Genomic DNA, 16258 nt, shown 5'->3' on the forward strand with positions numbered 1-16258 from the left:
CTCTCTTGACATCAACGATCACTTCTTTGTAGAATGGTGAGATCCTGGTAGTGAATCCGCAATAGAGCTCACGGAGGATCCTGATGTATTGGGCTTGAATGCCCTGATTGGCTAGGGCTTCAATGACCGCTTCCGTCTCAACAGAATCAAAGGCTTCTTTAAATCAATGAACGTTAAGCAGAGCGGCATCTTGAACTCCCGAGAAACCTCAATGAGCTTGGTTATCGTGTGGATATGGTCGATGGTGCTGAATCCTTTGCGGAACCCTGCTTGCTCGCATGGTTGTCCTTCATCTAATGTTCTGCCAATCCTATTCAGGATGACTCGAGTGAACAACTTGTAGATGACAGACAATAGGCAGATCGGGTGATAGTTGCCAATGTCATGGATGTCTCCCTTCTTGAACAGTAGTACGGTCCTGCTGGTTTTCCATTGGGACGGAACCTTGCATTCAGACAGGTAGCGAGTGAAGAGCCGAGCCAGTGTATTGATGAGTACTGACGGCAGGTTCTTCAGGTGTTCAGGTCTGACCTTGTCTGGGCCGGGTGCTGTTTGTTTCTTTACCAACGAAATGGCGTGTCGGATTTCGGAGGGGAGAACGTTGGGAACAACATACCCATCCTGTGGAATTTGGTATGTTGGCAAGTGGACATGGCTATCGAAGAGATTTGAGTAGAAGTCATGGATAATCTTCTCCATTGCCGTTCTGGAGGATGTGATGGATCCATCAGGACGTCGGAGGGCAGTCATCTTGCTCTTATAGTTGGCGAAGGACAGGCGGGCCTTACGAATACTTTTCCCGGCTTCTGCCGCATCTACCAGTACTTCTGCTCTTCTCTCTTTGAGGTCTTCTTTGATCGCATCTCTGCACTGCTTTGCAAGCTCGGACGTTAGCTTGTGGTTGCCTGAGGCATGCGCCAAACCACGCTGGCGAATTAGCTCAAGAGTTTTCGAAGATAGGCGACTTTTTGTGGCTATCTCTCTCTTGGCGTTCCTCGCACATTCATGGAGGTGCTGAACCAGTCGATCATATTCCTCGTCAATGTTGTCAACAATGGCATCTTCCCATGTTGCCGCAATAGTACCAAAGAGTTCCCAGTTGGTGGTCATTCTGGGAGTTCTCTTTTTGAACTTTGCAGCCCTTTCTCCCCGCTCTGTGAAGTAGAATTTTGCACAAAGGAGACGGTGGTCCGATCCCGTTCGAAATTTTGGGACAACAGCGACATCAGTCAGGCAAAACCGTCGATTGAATATGATGTGGTCTATTTCATTGTGGAATCGTCCACCGGGAGACTCCCATGTCCATCGTTTAGATTCTGCCTTCTGGAACTGTGAGTTACCATGGATGGTCTTGGTCGACATGATGAACTCTGACAGTCTCTCACCCTGTTCGTTCCATTCTAGGCCATGGGTCCCGATGTGAAGTTCTTCAGCTGATCTTCTCGGTCCTATCTTGGCATTAAAATCACCCACAATGATCTTGTAGAAGGTGTGGTCTTCTTTATAGAACTTCTCTAGCTCCATGTAGAACTTCTTGATTTCTCTTTCATCATAATGAGATGTTGGTGCGTAGACAACGAAGATAGAAACTGCAGGCAGTGAGCCACATCTATTCAAATGTAAACGTCCGATTCGGGTTGTTAGGCATTCGAATGAATCAATGCTCTTGGCCAAGTTTGTGTTGACAAGGACACCAACGCCTCCAACACCTCTTTTATCGCATGTTCCGAGGAACAATTCTTCTCCAGTGTCGAAAACGGCATGGTGAGATTCGTGCCTTCTTGTCTCGGTCAGACCATTGATGTCGTACTTGATCATTCGCGCTTGTACCATCAGGTCCTCGATGGATGCATCTGATGCTAGCGTACGTGCATTGAAAGTACAGACGATCATTTTTGTCTTCCTTCGTTGTGGCAGCCTAGGTCGGCCTTGAGATTTTGTCGGCCTCTCCTTTCTCATCCTTCTCAATGCTGCCATGTCGGTGAAGCCTTCAGGGTCAGGTGAATGAGACACTAGTTCCACTACCCAGCCGTTGCCACACTCCAGGACGCTTTCCGGACCCGCGCGGCAGCTCCGGCTGAGACCCACGCACAACTGAAGACCCACAGAACAAGATAAGTGGAACTCTCTGAGACCTTGGACTCCAGGCTCGGCGGACCCAGGGACAGAGCTTCTCTGCTTGCTCCCACCACCACAGGTGACAAAGGGATTCTAATCAGGAGCCCCACCCTACCCTGCCCTGTCTGCTTCCATCAACCATCCAGGGATCGAATTGTGCACAGGAGACCCACCCTACCCAGATAAATACTCCACTGGCAGACTTCCACTCTCGACACTACTTCCACTACCCAGCCATTGCCACACTCCAGGACGCTTTCCGGTTCCCTGAACACTGCCAGGAATAACTCCTGAGTGCAGAGCCAGGAGTAACCCCTGTGCATCGCCGGGTGTGACCCCAAAAGCGAAAAAAAAAAAACGGCATGGTACTGGAACAAAGGCAGAGCTGCAGACCAATCTTCCCCCAAACATATGATATTCTAATCTTTGACAAGGGAGCAAGAAATGTGAAGCGGAGCAAGGAAAGCCTCTTTAACAAATTGTACTGGCAAAATTGGACAGCTACATGCAAAAAAAATGGGCTCAGATCTCTACCTAACACCATGTACAAAAGTAAGATCAAAATGGATTAAAGACTTCAACATCAGATAGGAATCCATAAGGGACATTGAAGACAAGGTTGGCAAAACTCTCCACGACATTGAAGCTAACGGTTTCTTCAAAGATGACATGCCATTGGCCAAGCAAGTGAAAACAGAGATAGACAAATGGGACTATCTTAAACTAAGAAGTTTCTGCACCTCCAAAGAAACAGTGACCAAAATACAAAGACAGTCTACAGAATGGGAAAGGAAAATCGCCCAATACCCATCTGACAAGGGGTTGATATCAAGGATATACAAAGTACTGGTTGAACTCCACAAGAAGAAAACATCCAACCCCATCAAAAAATGGGGCAATGAAATTAACAGAAACTTTCTCAAAGAAGAAATCTGAATGGAAAAAAGGCACATGAGAAAATGCTCTACATCACTAATCATCAGGGAGATGCAGATCAAAACAACAATATGATATCATCTCACAGCACAGAGACTGGCCCACATCCAAAAGAACAAAAGCAATTGGTGTTGGCGTGGATGTGGCGAGAAAGGGACCCTCCTTCACTGCTGGTGGGAATGCTGACTGGTTTAGCCCTTTTGGAAAACAGTATGGACGATTTTCAAAAAATTAGAAATTGAGCTCCCATTTGACCCAGCGATACCACACACACACACACACACACACACACACACACACACACACACACTCACTTATATATCCCAGAGAGGCAAAAAAATTATAGTCGAAATGACATCTGCACTTCTATGTTCATTGCTGCATTATTCACAATAGCCAAAATCTGGAAAAAACCCAAGTGCCTGAGAACAGATGACTGGTTACAGAAACTGTGGTACATCTACACAATGGAGTACTATGTAGCTGTTAGAAAAGATTAAGTCATGAAATTTACATACAAGTGGTACTACATGGAAAGTATCATGGTAAGTGAAATGAGTCAGAAAGAGAGGGACAGACATAGAAAGATTGCATTCATCTGGGGAACATAAAGTAACAAAATAGGAGACTAACACCCAAGAATAGCCGAGATAAGTTCCAGATACTCCATGGCTTGGAAACCAGCCACACATGCTAGGAGGAAAGGCAGCTCAGATAGAGAAGGGAGCACCAAATAAAGGGTGTTGGGAGGATCCTCCCAGGATGGGAGATGCATGCTGAAAGTAGACTATAGACTGGACATGATTGCCATTTAATGCCTCTTTTGCAAACCACAGCACCCAAAAGGAGAGGGAGAACAAACGGAAATGCCCTGCCGCAGAGGTGGGGTGGGATGGGGGGGTGGGGGGGATGGGAGGGATACTGGGATCCGTGGTGGTGGGAAATGGCCACTGGTGGAGAAATGGGTACTCGATCATTGTATAACTGAAACCCAAGCACAAAAACTTCTAAGTCCACAACTGTACCTCATGGTGTTTTACTAATAAAATTTTAAAGTAAATATATAAATAAATAAATCGCATTATATGTCAAAAAAAAAACGACAAAAAGGATAGCATCCACTGTTGCTGTTTGTTTTTTTTCAAATTTGGGTAAGAACATACAGATAATTCCAATGGGCATGTTTCAATTATTGTAATTACATTCTCTTGAAAACTTTGATGCTATTAATAATGTTTTGAAGTTCTGTCTTTCTTCCAACACATTTTTCTGATGCTTTTCCTTTTTATACTTTTGCTATTCCTTTTCTTTCCAGTTTAAAACTTCCTTCTTCCACTTATCTTTCAATTGACTGGTGGTTTTTGTTTTGGGGCACACTCATCAGTACTTAGGGCTTATCCTGCTTCTGTACTCAGTGACCACATTTAGCAGGCTCAGAGAATCATATGGCATGCAGGTGGTCAAAATTGTGTTGGGACATGTACAAGGCAAACGCCCTACCCACTTAACTATCAATCTGCCCCTCATGCACCTTCAATTGGTTTTATCTAGGATTTCATTCTAGAATTATTTCTATTCTTCTCAAGACTACACTCTTCTGGATTACTTTGTCAATCCTATGACTTCTCTTATCACTTACACCTGTGATTTTCCAAATGAACTTTGTATAAATCTCACTTTGTATTTCCGGACTTATCCTTTAGTGATAAGTAATTTTTTTGTTTTGTTTTGTGTTTTGTTTTGGGGCCATATCCAGTGGTGCTTAGGACTTATTCCTGACTCTGCATCCAGGGGTCCAGGGTGCAGGGTGCTAGGGATTGGACCCAGGTTGGTAGCATGTAAGGTAAGTCCCTACCCATTGTACAATCTCTCAGGTCCTGCAACCTGATTTTGGAGCATGTATATTGGCAACTAAACTAATTGTCTTTTTCATGTAGGTGACAGTTAAAGTTATGGAAAAATGTTAAGATCCATTATGGAGGGGGTGGAGTTATAGTACAGCGGATAGGGCATTTGCTTTGCATGCGGCCAACCCGGGTTCGATTCCCAGCATCCCAGCATCCCATATGGTCCCCTGAGCACCGCCAGGAGTAATTCCTGAGTGCATCGCCAGGTGTGGCCCAAAAAGCAAAAAAAAAAAAAAATACATTATGGAGAGAGTGAGAACAAAGAGGTTCAGAAAAAAAAATCTAAAGATAGTGGCTGGAGATATTATACAGCTGGTAGACACTTGCTTTGCATGCTGCTGACCCAACTTTGATTCCAGGCATCTCCTCTGGTACGCCATGGCCATCAGGAGTTACCACTGATCTCAGAGCCAGGAGTAAGCCCTGAGTGTGACTGGGAGTAGCCACACGCGCACGCGCGCACACACACACGCACACACACACACACACATACACATCTCATGGCATACTAATTCCCATATATAGTGAATGAGAGGAGTTAAAAAAATCCAAAACAAAGACATGTCATTTGGACAGAATGATAGAAGCAAGGCCAAGATGAAAGAATGTGATAAGTGTGCCTGTGCAGTGTTGCTAAGCATTGGAGACAGAAAAGTGTTGACTGGAGGTGAAAAGCAGTAGGCAATCAATTGCCCTCGCCAGGGCCATTTCACTTGAGTTTGGGGGAGGATTACAAATCAGATTACAGAGATTTGGGAGGCAAGCCAGAGAGAAAATATAAAAAGTTAAACATGAAGAATCATTTGGCAGAGAAGACTATGAGAAAATGTTGAGCAAAAATCAGAAGGATACTACATGACAAGGAAAAAAAGGTCCGTGTTTTGTGGCATGTTTGTAGACTATGGGAGATGCTTTAGCAGAATGGAGGGGTTTAAAATGATAGAAGGGATGTTTGGAAAATGGTAGAAGGTACATCTTTGAAGAGATTAGAGAAGTGGCATTAGGGCACAAATGGATGGGCTCCCTATGGTTCGAAGGGCTGCATGCATGTTTAGCATATAGGAACTTTGGGTTTGTTCTAGGACAGAATGGGACACGATAGGGAATGACCCCAAACATCAAGTCAAGATTAGTCCCAGAGAACTACCAGGTGTGGTCGCTTGCTGGGCTCTCCGAGAGGGATGAATGAATTGAACCCAGATCGGCTGCATGCAAAGCAAATGCCCTACCCGCTGTGCTATCGCTCTGCCAGTGGAGAGTGTATCGGGAGAATATGGAGGAGAAAAGAGAGATGTGGCAATGATTGACATTGGAAATTGATGGAGCTGGGCTGGATGCTCTAGGTCTTCTCAGAGAAGGAGGCTGTTATCTAAAAGCTGAGACTTGGAGGAGAATGTGTTGAAAGTCACCAACCCTTGCAAGGGACAGCGAAGAGGAGCAGCCTTAGAACTTGAGATTCTAGTCAGGTTGCTGGGGGTAAGGATGGGAGGGTCGGGAGTTAGGTAGACAACAGGGTTCAGCTTTCCCTCTGTTCATCCCTCCAAAGCATATGACAGCCTGAACTTCGAGGACAGTTTCTGGAAATTAGTGAAATACGTATTTGGTAGCAAACAGATTTGATTTTCAATAGGTGTTACCCTTAATGGCAAAATCAAGCTTACACTTAAAGCAATATTTTAAGCAGTTATGTTGAAAATTCTTTGTATCCAGGAAGATTGAATCTAATGTATTTCAATAGAACCCATTTATTTATTTATTTATTTATTTATGTATTTATTTTGCTTTTTGGGTCACACCTGGCGATGCACAGGGCTTACTCCTTGTTCTGCACTCAGGAGTTACTCCTGGCGGTGCTCAGGGAACCATATGGGATGCTGGGAATCGAACCCGGGTTGGCCGCGTGCAAGGCAAATGCCCTACCCGCAGTGCTATCTCTCCAGTCCCTCAATAGAACCCTTTTAAAGTAACGATCCAAACTTCAATACTAACAATGCATCTTACTCTCATCCAAGAGAATAATGTGTAACGAAAGGTTTCTTGGCTCCTCACGCTCCAAAGGAAGGAACAAGGACTACATTTACAAAGAAAACTTGGTTAAAAAGCGCTCTTCTTCAGTGAAATATTCTACCGAAGACATTACCTATTACATGTGCACAGGTTTGTAAATATCTTCTCTGGGCACACACAGGACCCTTCTCTTCCCCCACCCCTATATGCACAGCCAATAGACCCTTAGGTTTGAATTCTCCCATCCATTATTTGTCTTCAACAACTTAATAAGCACTTATTAAATACTCTCTGTCAAAAACTCTTCTAAGGGCTGGGCTCTATTTCTCTAGAACTCACAGAGCTCAGAGAAACAGTGCCGGGCTTAGAGGCCTGTCCTGCAATCTCATGATCACGTGCTCAAAACCCTGTTGTTCCACAAGCTCAGAGCGTGATCCTAGCAGTTGTGCTGTTTAAGCCCATAGCTCTGTTATTTGTGATCCACAGTGTGGTGAGAGTTCCAGTCACACCACAGCTAGGTGCGTGCAAGCATCACAACAAAAAGGGTTGCAACACCCAGCAAGCACCACAACTTAATATATGTGTGTTACAAGCGCTACAACTTAATATATATATGTGTGTGATGTGTGTGTGCAAGCACCACAATTTAATATATGTGTGTGCAAGCACTACAACTTTATGTTGTGTGTGCGCAACTAGAAAGTGCAGTTATTAATGTCAAGAACAAATTTAAATTGTATTTTAAATTTAAAATATTATAGTGTGCAAGGTGTTAATTATAGTACCTGAGGTAACTCAGCTGTGAATAATATTAACATAATCATAATGATGTAAACACTGAATATTGATTTAATCCACACTTTGATTCAACTAGAATGGAGTGAGATTTGGGAGGGTATGGCATATGAAGGAGACATTAAATTCACTTCTTTCAAAGTAGTAAGTCTATAAGTAATATTTAAAACTTACTTTAGTTCTGATTTGATTATTTTGTTCTTACAGTTATTGTGGGACCATGTCTGGCAATGCTCCGGGCCATGAAGCCATACTTAATGGTGCTTGCAGTGGGTGTAGGGTGGTCAACAGTCCCAGAAATCAAACTCAGGGTCTCACGCATACATGTCATGCTCTGCCACTTGAGCCATAGCCCAGTTCCTTCTTTCTTTGGTTTGGTTTGCTTTGGGGTCTATACCCAGTGATGTCCATGGGTTATTTTTGAGGGACCATGTGATGCCAGTAATAGTATCCAGAGCTCCTACTTACAATGTATATGCTCCAGTCTCTTCTTCCCACCCTCCCTCCCTCCGTCCCTCCGTCCCTCCCTCCCTTCCTTCTCTCCCTCCCTTCCTTCCTTCCTTCCTTCCTTCCTTCCTTCCTTCCTTCCTTCCTTCCTTCCTTCCCTCTTTCCCTTCTTCCCTCCCTCCCTCCCTTCCTCCCTCCCTCCTTCCTTCCTTCCTTCCTTCCTTCCTCCCTTCTTTCCACTCTTCTGTCCTATACAAAGCAGTGCTCATGACTCTGTGCTCAGAAGTAATCTCTGGTAGTGCTTGAATATCATGTGTGGGACCTGGGATTTAAAACATGTTCTGCTGAATTCAAGGCAAATACATTAACTCTTGTACTATCTCTCTAACTCCATTTCTTATTTTTTGAAAAAAGAAAGCATGGATTTACCATTAGTTTACAGATTATAATATTTTGAGATATTGTCATACCTCTATATCTATATAAGATTCACTGGACCCACCACCAAATCTCCAGCACCATCCCACTATAAAAAATGATTTTTCTGCCTATTTCTTGGACCACCCATTCCCTCTTCCTCTGACAACTACTGTAATTTTTAGAGTTTAAGTTACTTTTGTTGTGTTTATGGCTTGTTTAATAATATTTTAATACTAGGCAAAGGTAAAGGCCCTCCCGTTGATCGTCGATTTGCTCGAGCAGGCCCAGTAACGTCTACATTGGAGACTTTGTTGTTACTGTGTCTGGCATATCGAATACTCTCGGTAGCTTGCCAGGCTCTCCGAGAGGGGCGGAGGAATCGAACTCGGGTCGGCCATGTTGGCCGCTTGTAAGGCAAACGCCCTACCCGCTGTGCTATCGCTCAATCCATTTAATATCCATTAAAAATGTATATTGTAGGAGAAAATAAACCAAGAAATCTGAAAGTAGTGGCCACTGAGGTGTAGAATTGGGGGCTGCGGATGAAGACCTTTTTTTCTTTTTCTTTTTCCAGAGGTGTTTACTCCTTGCTGTGTGCTCAGGGATGGCTTCTAGTGTGGCTCCGGGGATCTCACCCTGTTTCACTGCATGCAAACAGTGGTGCTTACCCACTGTATTTTTGCTCCAGGTCCTAGAAGACCATTTTTATTATAAAAAACTCCTGCAATACTTGCTATCTGATTACTTAACCTATTTACCTGTATTATTAAGCATCCTATTAAGCAAGTGTTTGGTGAAGATGATGAATTTTACATGCAGTATGTATAAAGATAATTTGCCTTAATATTATTTAAATGGATACTTAGAACAGAATAAAATTCCCATCTAGGTTCACCCACAGATTCAATAAATATTTATTATTTAAAAACCTAGAAGTGAAGATAGTGGTAGAAAATTTTATGATTATTTTGATGTGGTTCCATTGGTGATAAAAATATGATAGACGTGCCATGAAGAATTTTATTTTTTTAATTTATTTTTTAAAAAATGTATTTATTTATTGAATCACTGTGGGAAAAGTTACAAAGCTTTCAGGTTTAAGTCTCGGTCATGCAAATATCGAACACATTTCCCTTTCCCTTTACCAATACCTATTTTTCACCATGAAGAACCCCAATAAACCCCCCCCCAACCCTCCCAATGCCTGTGAGGCAGGTGAATTCTAGTTAACACTCTGTCTACTTTGACTAGAGCCATGAAGAATTTTAATAAATGCCTATGAATGGAAACATTCCATAACATTAGATAATATGACATTGTGCAATATAAATATAGATAAATAAATTTTGAATACTTCAATGTTCACAAAATATTATATACCTAATTGTCTAAAATAATCTATTATTTGGAGAGATTTCCCAGCAGTGCTTGTGGACCCAGGGACCACTTCCAGTGAGAGTATTATTAGTGCCCAGTAGGGCTGGGGCCTGCCAAAACCATACCTGGTGCTGTTAGGAAGAGAGCCATTGAGTACCAACCAGGATTTGAATTTAGAGCCTCAAGCATGGCATGCAGGAAGCTGTGCAGTTCTTGGAGCTATCTCCCCGCCTTTCCATTATTTTTGTATTTTTTCATTAGGGAAAGAAGGAATTGCTTTACTTTTGAATTCATTTTATACTCAGTAAAATTCAATTCTTGCTTCCAGTATTGCTCCCTGAAACTATTCAGAAGTACATGTGAATCATCTTAAGAGTCTACCATGGGGGCCAGAGTGATAGTACAGTGAGTAGAGCATTTGCCTTGCATGCAGCCAACCCGGGTTCAATCCCTGGCATCCCATATGGTCCCCCAAGTACCACCAGGAGTAATTCCTGAGTGCAGAGCCAGTAGTAACCACATGCTTAGGGAAATACAGATGTTTTGTGATGTTGCATACTGTCTTCTTAATTGAAAATTAAAATTTTCATACCAGTCAAAATATTCTCATGAGTAGTTTGAGGTTATGTGCTAAGGCAAAAACTAACATTATTTACTCATTTGTTCAGTATTGGAGTTAGCTGACCTAATTCTCATTGGCAGGGACTTAAGGTTAAATCAAAATATGTTTACTAAGTCGGAAGAAAGAGTGTAAATTTGTAAGGTGTAATTTTATAATGAGAATTAGAACTTTAAAATTAAAATTAAAATAACAAACAGGGCCCGGGAGATATTACAGGGCCCAGGTTGCCCTATCTGAGTTCTGTGGTCATCTGAACTTGGCATCACATGTTCTGCCAAACACTGCTAGCCCTGCACGCACCTGAGCATCTCAGGGTTGACCTAGGTAATCCTGGACGCCAAGGGCCTGAGCAGCACTGCATCTTGGGGTCCTTTCATTGAACCACTTCTGCAACCGCCAGGATTGTCCCCAGGAGCCTTCTGGGTACTGTTTGAGAAGCCCCCCTTCACAATATAAAATATAATAAATGCTTCATCTCCTGTATTGACTTACCCCATTCAAAATAAAACTACCCATTAGGTCATATTCCTGACCAGGAAATCTTCCATTCTGACTACTGTTGCTCAGGTCCAGAAACATCCCTGGCAGTACACAGAAGGACTCTCCAAGGAACTGCTATCGAAATTTCAAAAACCTTTTAGGTGCTTTACTGCTGACATCAGAAGACCCTTTGCACTTGGTTACTGCTGTGATAGAGAGGGATGCTGCTTCAGAGGCAAAATCAAGCGAGATTATATGTGCAAAGTCTTGTGCTTCCAAGGAATAAAGATTTTAAGAATACCTCCAAAATAAACAAACAAAAATCAAATCAAAATGAAAACCAGAGACAGCACACAGCCACAGAGAAGAAAGGCCGCAGGGGAGGAGGGGAAGCCTCCACAGCTACCGAGAATGCTCCCGGTCCCAAGAGAGCCGAGATCCCTGGGAAGTCCCAAATGGGGTAGGTGCTGCATCCCGCCTCCTCCAGAGGGAACCCCGATGACCATGAGCCTCTACAAGAATAGCTCGCTTATGCAGGAACCAGGACTCTCACTGCAAACTGCTGGGACTGCCCCAGCACCCAGGTAACCTCTGACTCCAGAAGTCACACCCACAACCCACCCCCCAGAGCCATCTTTACAGCACACAGCCACAGAGAAGAAAGGCCGTGGGGGGGGGGGGGGGGGGGAGCATCTTCTTATATATAAAGTGGTCAATGGAAAGTAAATTCTCCAACGTTTTTCCCTGAAAATCAGGCTTAACTCTTTTACAAACCACAACACCAAATAGGAAAGAGAGAACAAAAGGGAGTGCCCTGCCACAGAGGCAGGGTGGGATGGGAATGGAATGGGGGGTGGGAGGGTTACTGGGATCCGTGGTGGTGGGAAATGGTTACTGGTGGAGGGATGGGTATTCAAAATAAATAAATTAATTTAATTTTAAAAAAATGAAAACCAGATCATCTTCCTAGGAAGGAAGGAATCCTTTCTATTATTTATTGGAAAGATCACTCAGCCCTGGGGCCAGAGCGATAGTACAGCAGATAGGGCATTTGCCTTCCATGCTGCCTATCCCATATGGTCCCTCAGTACTGCCAGGAGTAATTCCTGAGTACAAAGCCAGGAGTAATCCCTGAGCATTACTGGGTGTGACCCAAAAGCAAAAAAAAACAAAAACAAAAATCACTTGTCCCTGTTGTAGTGCTGAAAAAACCAGTTGCTTGCAAGACAAGCAACTTAACCCACCCAGTACATTCTCAGCCCTCAGGAAGATCGTTGTGATGTACGCTCAGGGGAGCTAACTGCTTCTCCTTTCCAATTGCTTATAGACCACCTTTTACTAGAAAAGGTTTAATTGTATTAAGTCAAGAAGCAGGAAGAATACCTGTTTATTTTGTTATGAACCTAGTCTCTAATCATGTCTGAGTAAAATATGAAAAAAATTAAATAAGGTGTTTGTCTGTTATTATATAGCTTTTTTTCTTTAGAAAAAGCCATTATTGAATATTTGACATGTTTAATAAGCAGTAAGTGACCATAGAATTACCTTTATTTAAAAGACTTTTCTTAAAGAATTTTACTTTTTATTCATGCTTCTTGGAGCGATAGCACAGCGGTAGGGCATTTGCCTTGCGTGCAGCTGGCATGGCAGAGCCTGGTTCGATTCCTCCACCCCTCTCGGAGAGCCCGGCAAGCTACCGAGAGTATCTTGCCCGCACGGCAAAGCCTGGCAAGCTACCCGTGACGTATTCAATATGCCAAACACAAGAACAACAAGTCTCATGATGCAGACGTTTTCGGGCCTGCATGAGCAAATTGATGAACAAGGGGAGGACAGTGATACAGTGATACTTGTTTGTTTTGTTTATTTGTTTTTGCTTGCTTTTGAGGAACACATTGGATCACATCTGCTACCTGGCATGGTATTACTGCTGGTGCTCTGGGCACCACACACCAGGGATCCGAGCCAGGGCTCTTGCACACTGAGCATGCCATCTTGACCCTGAAACTATCTCTCTGGCACCTTTATTTGTGTTTCTTTTTTTAATTATTATTGATTCACCGTGAGGTACAGTAACAAAGCTTTCATGTTTGAGCTTCGATCATGTAGTCATCAAACACCCATTCCTTCACAAGTGCATGTTTTTCACCACCAAAATCCTCAGTATTCCGCCCCCTCCCATTCATTCCACACTTCCCCTTATTTGTGTTTCTTAATTAATGTATAGTTTTCTTCATTTATTTCCCCTTTCCTTGTTGTTATTATGATGAAAGGATGGCAAATACTTGGTTGTGGTGCTCACTGTGGGGCATGTCTCAGTTGCAGTGCTCATAATCACACTCAGTTGAAGAGCTACAGCAATGACACTGACTAGTGGGGGACCCCAACTGTCAGTGCCATGAGGATCACACCGGGTGCATGAGGAGCAGTGCTGCGATCAAAATCATGGCTTCTAGCTTGCAAGGCCCTTAAACTATCTTAACAAATTAGAGTTCAGTTTGCCACTGAACTATCTCTGAGCCCCTGATAGCTCCATTTTAACAATTCGATGCAAAAAAAGAGAAGCAAGATGAAGGCCCCTTCTCTTATCTTATCTGATGAAAACATGAACTAAGAGGAAACAGTTTATAAGTGTCTCTTGCCATAAGCAAAGTTCTATTGTTTCTAATATTATCATTCTGTATAAAATATATATCTGATAATAAGAGGTTGTTGCTAACAGCTAACTACTGATTCCATATTTCTGGAGTTAAGAAATATCTATATTTTAAAAATATAGGGGGAGTAAAAGGAGAGAAATTGAGATAGACCATAAAGATTGTAAAAATCCTAACTGGTATGATTACAAGGCATTGAACAAGTTCGTTAGTTGTAACAGATCCTGTCAGGAGCCAGTTAAATGACTGTCTCTGAGTAGGTTTCCTTCTATATATGAAGTGACCTATTCTGAATATTAGCCTTGTTATCAAAGCTTTTTCCAACTTTGCCCCTTCTCTCTGCCCCCAGATTTAATTAGGAATTAGGAATTAGGAATTGGGATTAGGAAAGGGTGTGGTAATGTCTCTCTGGCAGAAGTTTCCCTTCGCATTCCATTGGCTCTGACTGGGACAAAGCAGAACCTTAAAGACACCTTTGCACTGACAAGGACTCCTCACCCAAACCCCACCACTAGCTGAATGGTACTGGCCAATGGAGACCAAGAAACAGAACCCACTTTGACCTCTAGTCTCCTTGCTCTTTCCTAACACACACACACACACACACACACACACACACACACACACACGCACACCATGAGGTTTCTCTACCATTTTCTGTACATGCTATGTCCTATGTTCCTCAATTGAGGATGCTTGCCACTCTCTGTCATGAATATGTATGAGTTTCCTAAAAGACTACTAGAATATGTATAATCTGTCATTCTACCTCTGCTAGGCATAAAACCAGACCCCCTACTTCCTCTCTTTGAAGCTATTCTCCAGTCTGTGCTAGTGGACATCCTTCCCAACTGAAGTTGTTTCATTACTACCCCCTTTTTTCCATGTAGTTGTTCCTGTCTATGCTTTTTCTAGGAGATACCAAGGAAACTGAATCCTGATTCATCTGGTCAGACCCTTTATTATCTTTTTAATAGGTAAAGGTAAAGGCCCTCCCGTTGATCGTCGATTTGCTCGAGCGGGCCCAGTAACGTCTCCATTGGAGACTTTGTTGTTACTGTGTCTGGCATATCGAATACTCTCGGTAGCTTGCCGGGCTCTCCGAGAGGGGCAGAGGAATCGAACTCGGGTCGGCCATGTTGGCCGCTTGTAAGGCGAATGCCCTACCCGCTGTGCTATCGCTCCAGCCCCATCTTTAAGTAATAAGACATTTTAATTTTAAATATAATTATTATTGTGCCTAACAAAACAACTCTAGTTCTTTAATACTGTTTGATATTTTAATAAGATTCATTTAATAAGAACAAAGTAGCTAGCAAAGTTTAAAAGTGATTTGGTGGGGCTGGAGCGATAGCACAGTGGGTAGGGCGTTTGCCTTGCACGCAGCCAAGATGGCCGATACAGGTTCGATTCCCAGCATCCCATATGATCCCCCGAGCACCGCCAGGAGTGATTCCTGAGTGCATGAGCCAGGAGTAACCCCTGAGCATTGCTGAGTGTGACCCAAAAAGCAAAAAAAAAAAAAGTGATTTGGTGTTTCTAGACTGAATTCATAGTCTGAATACATAGCAATGATAATCACACGAGAGAAACTCTATCATCTTTCCTCTACATGGCCCAGGCTGGGTGGTCTTCATTTGCCACTTTAAGTGTTCCTTTTGGCCTTTTTCAGGAGCTCTGGCTTGACCTCTGTGGTATTGGAGAAGTATTAGCCCTCTAAATTTCATTTGGAATTAGCCAACAGGAAGCTCTTTTGGAGATGGGAGGATGGAAGAGAAGATTTGCCTCTGTTCTTGGAAATTCAATTCTCTGGTGGCTTCCTTCTATAGCCTCCAGTTCTAAAAAGAACCATAGTAAAGTCATATTGGGCTGAGGCAAATAAGGAGATAAAGTATTTAAGGAGGCACCTGCTCTCAGGATGATGCAAGACAGTGAAGGCATCTGAAAGTGAAGGTCTCTTTAAACTTTGATGATTTCTCATAATTAATTACTTCCCATAATTATATCAAACCTTACCATAATGGAGCTGGTTTGAGAACATTCTGTTCCTTATAACCAAGGAATTCAGACCAAAATAGTGTAGAGAACAGAAATCTGAGAAGCATCTGGAGAACAACTTGTTTTAAATTAATTCTGGACTCTAGGACCCAGAAATATAGTCTACTTTTTTTCTTTTAGGGACACACCTGGTAGTACTGGGGTTGGGCTACTCCATGTTTAGTACTTAGGGTTTATTCCCAAAGGTACTCAGTGGATCCTGTGGTGCCAGGGATCAAACCTGGGGCTCCTGCATGAAAAGCATTAATGCTCCAGCCCTGGTTGCTCCCTGGCCCCAGAAACATATTCTGAATGGGACTGATTACATTTTTATATAACCAAGAATAAGGAGAATGTGCCCATTCTTCTTAAAAGATCATTGAGACTTTCAAGAGGGCATTATCAGATCATAAATCCAAAAGGAATTGGCAGAACGTGGCTCTGTGGCTCTACTC

This window comes from Sorex fumeus, unplaced genomic scaffold, assembly GCF_029834395.1.
Source record: "Sorex fumeus unplaced genomic scaffold, SorFum_2.1 ptg000034l, whole genome shotgun sequence".
Lineage (NCBI taxonomy): Eukaryota > Metazoa > Chordata > Mammalia > Eulipotyphla > Soricidae > Sorex > Sorex fumeus.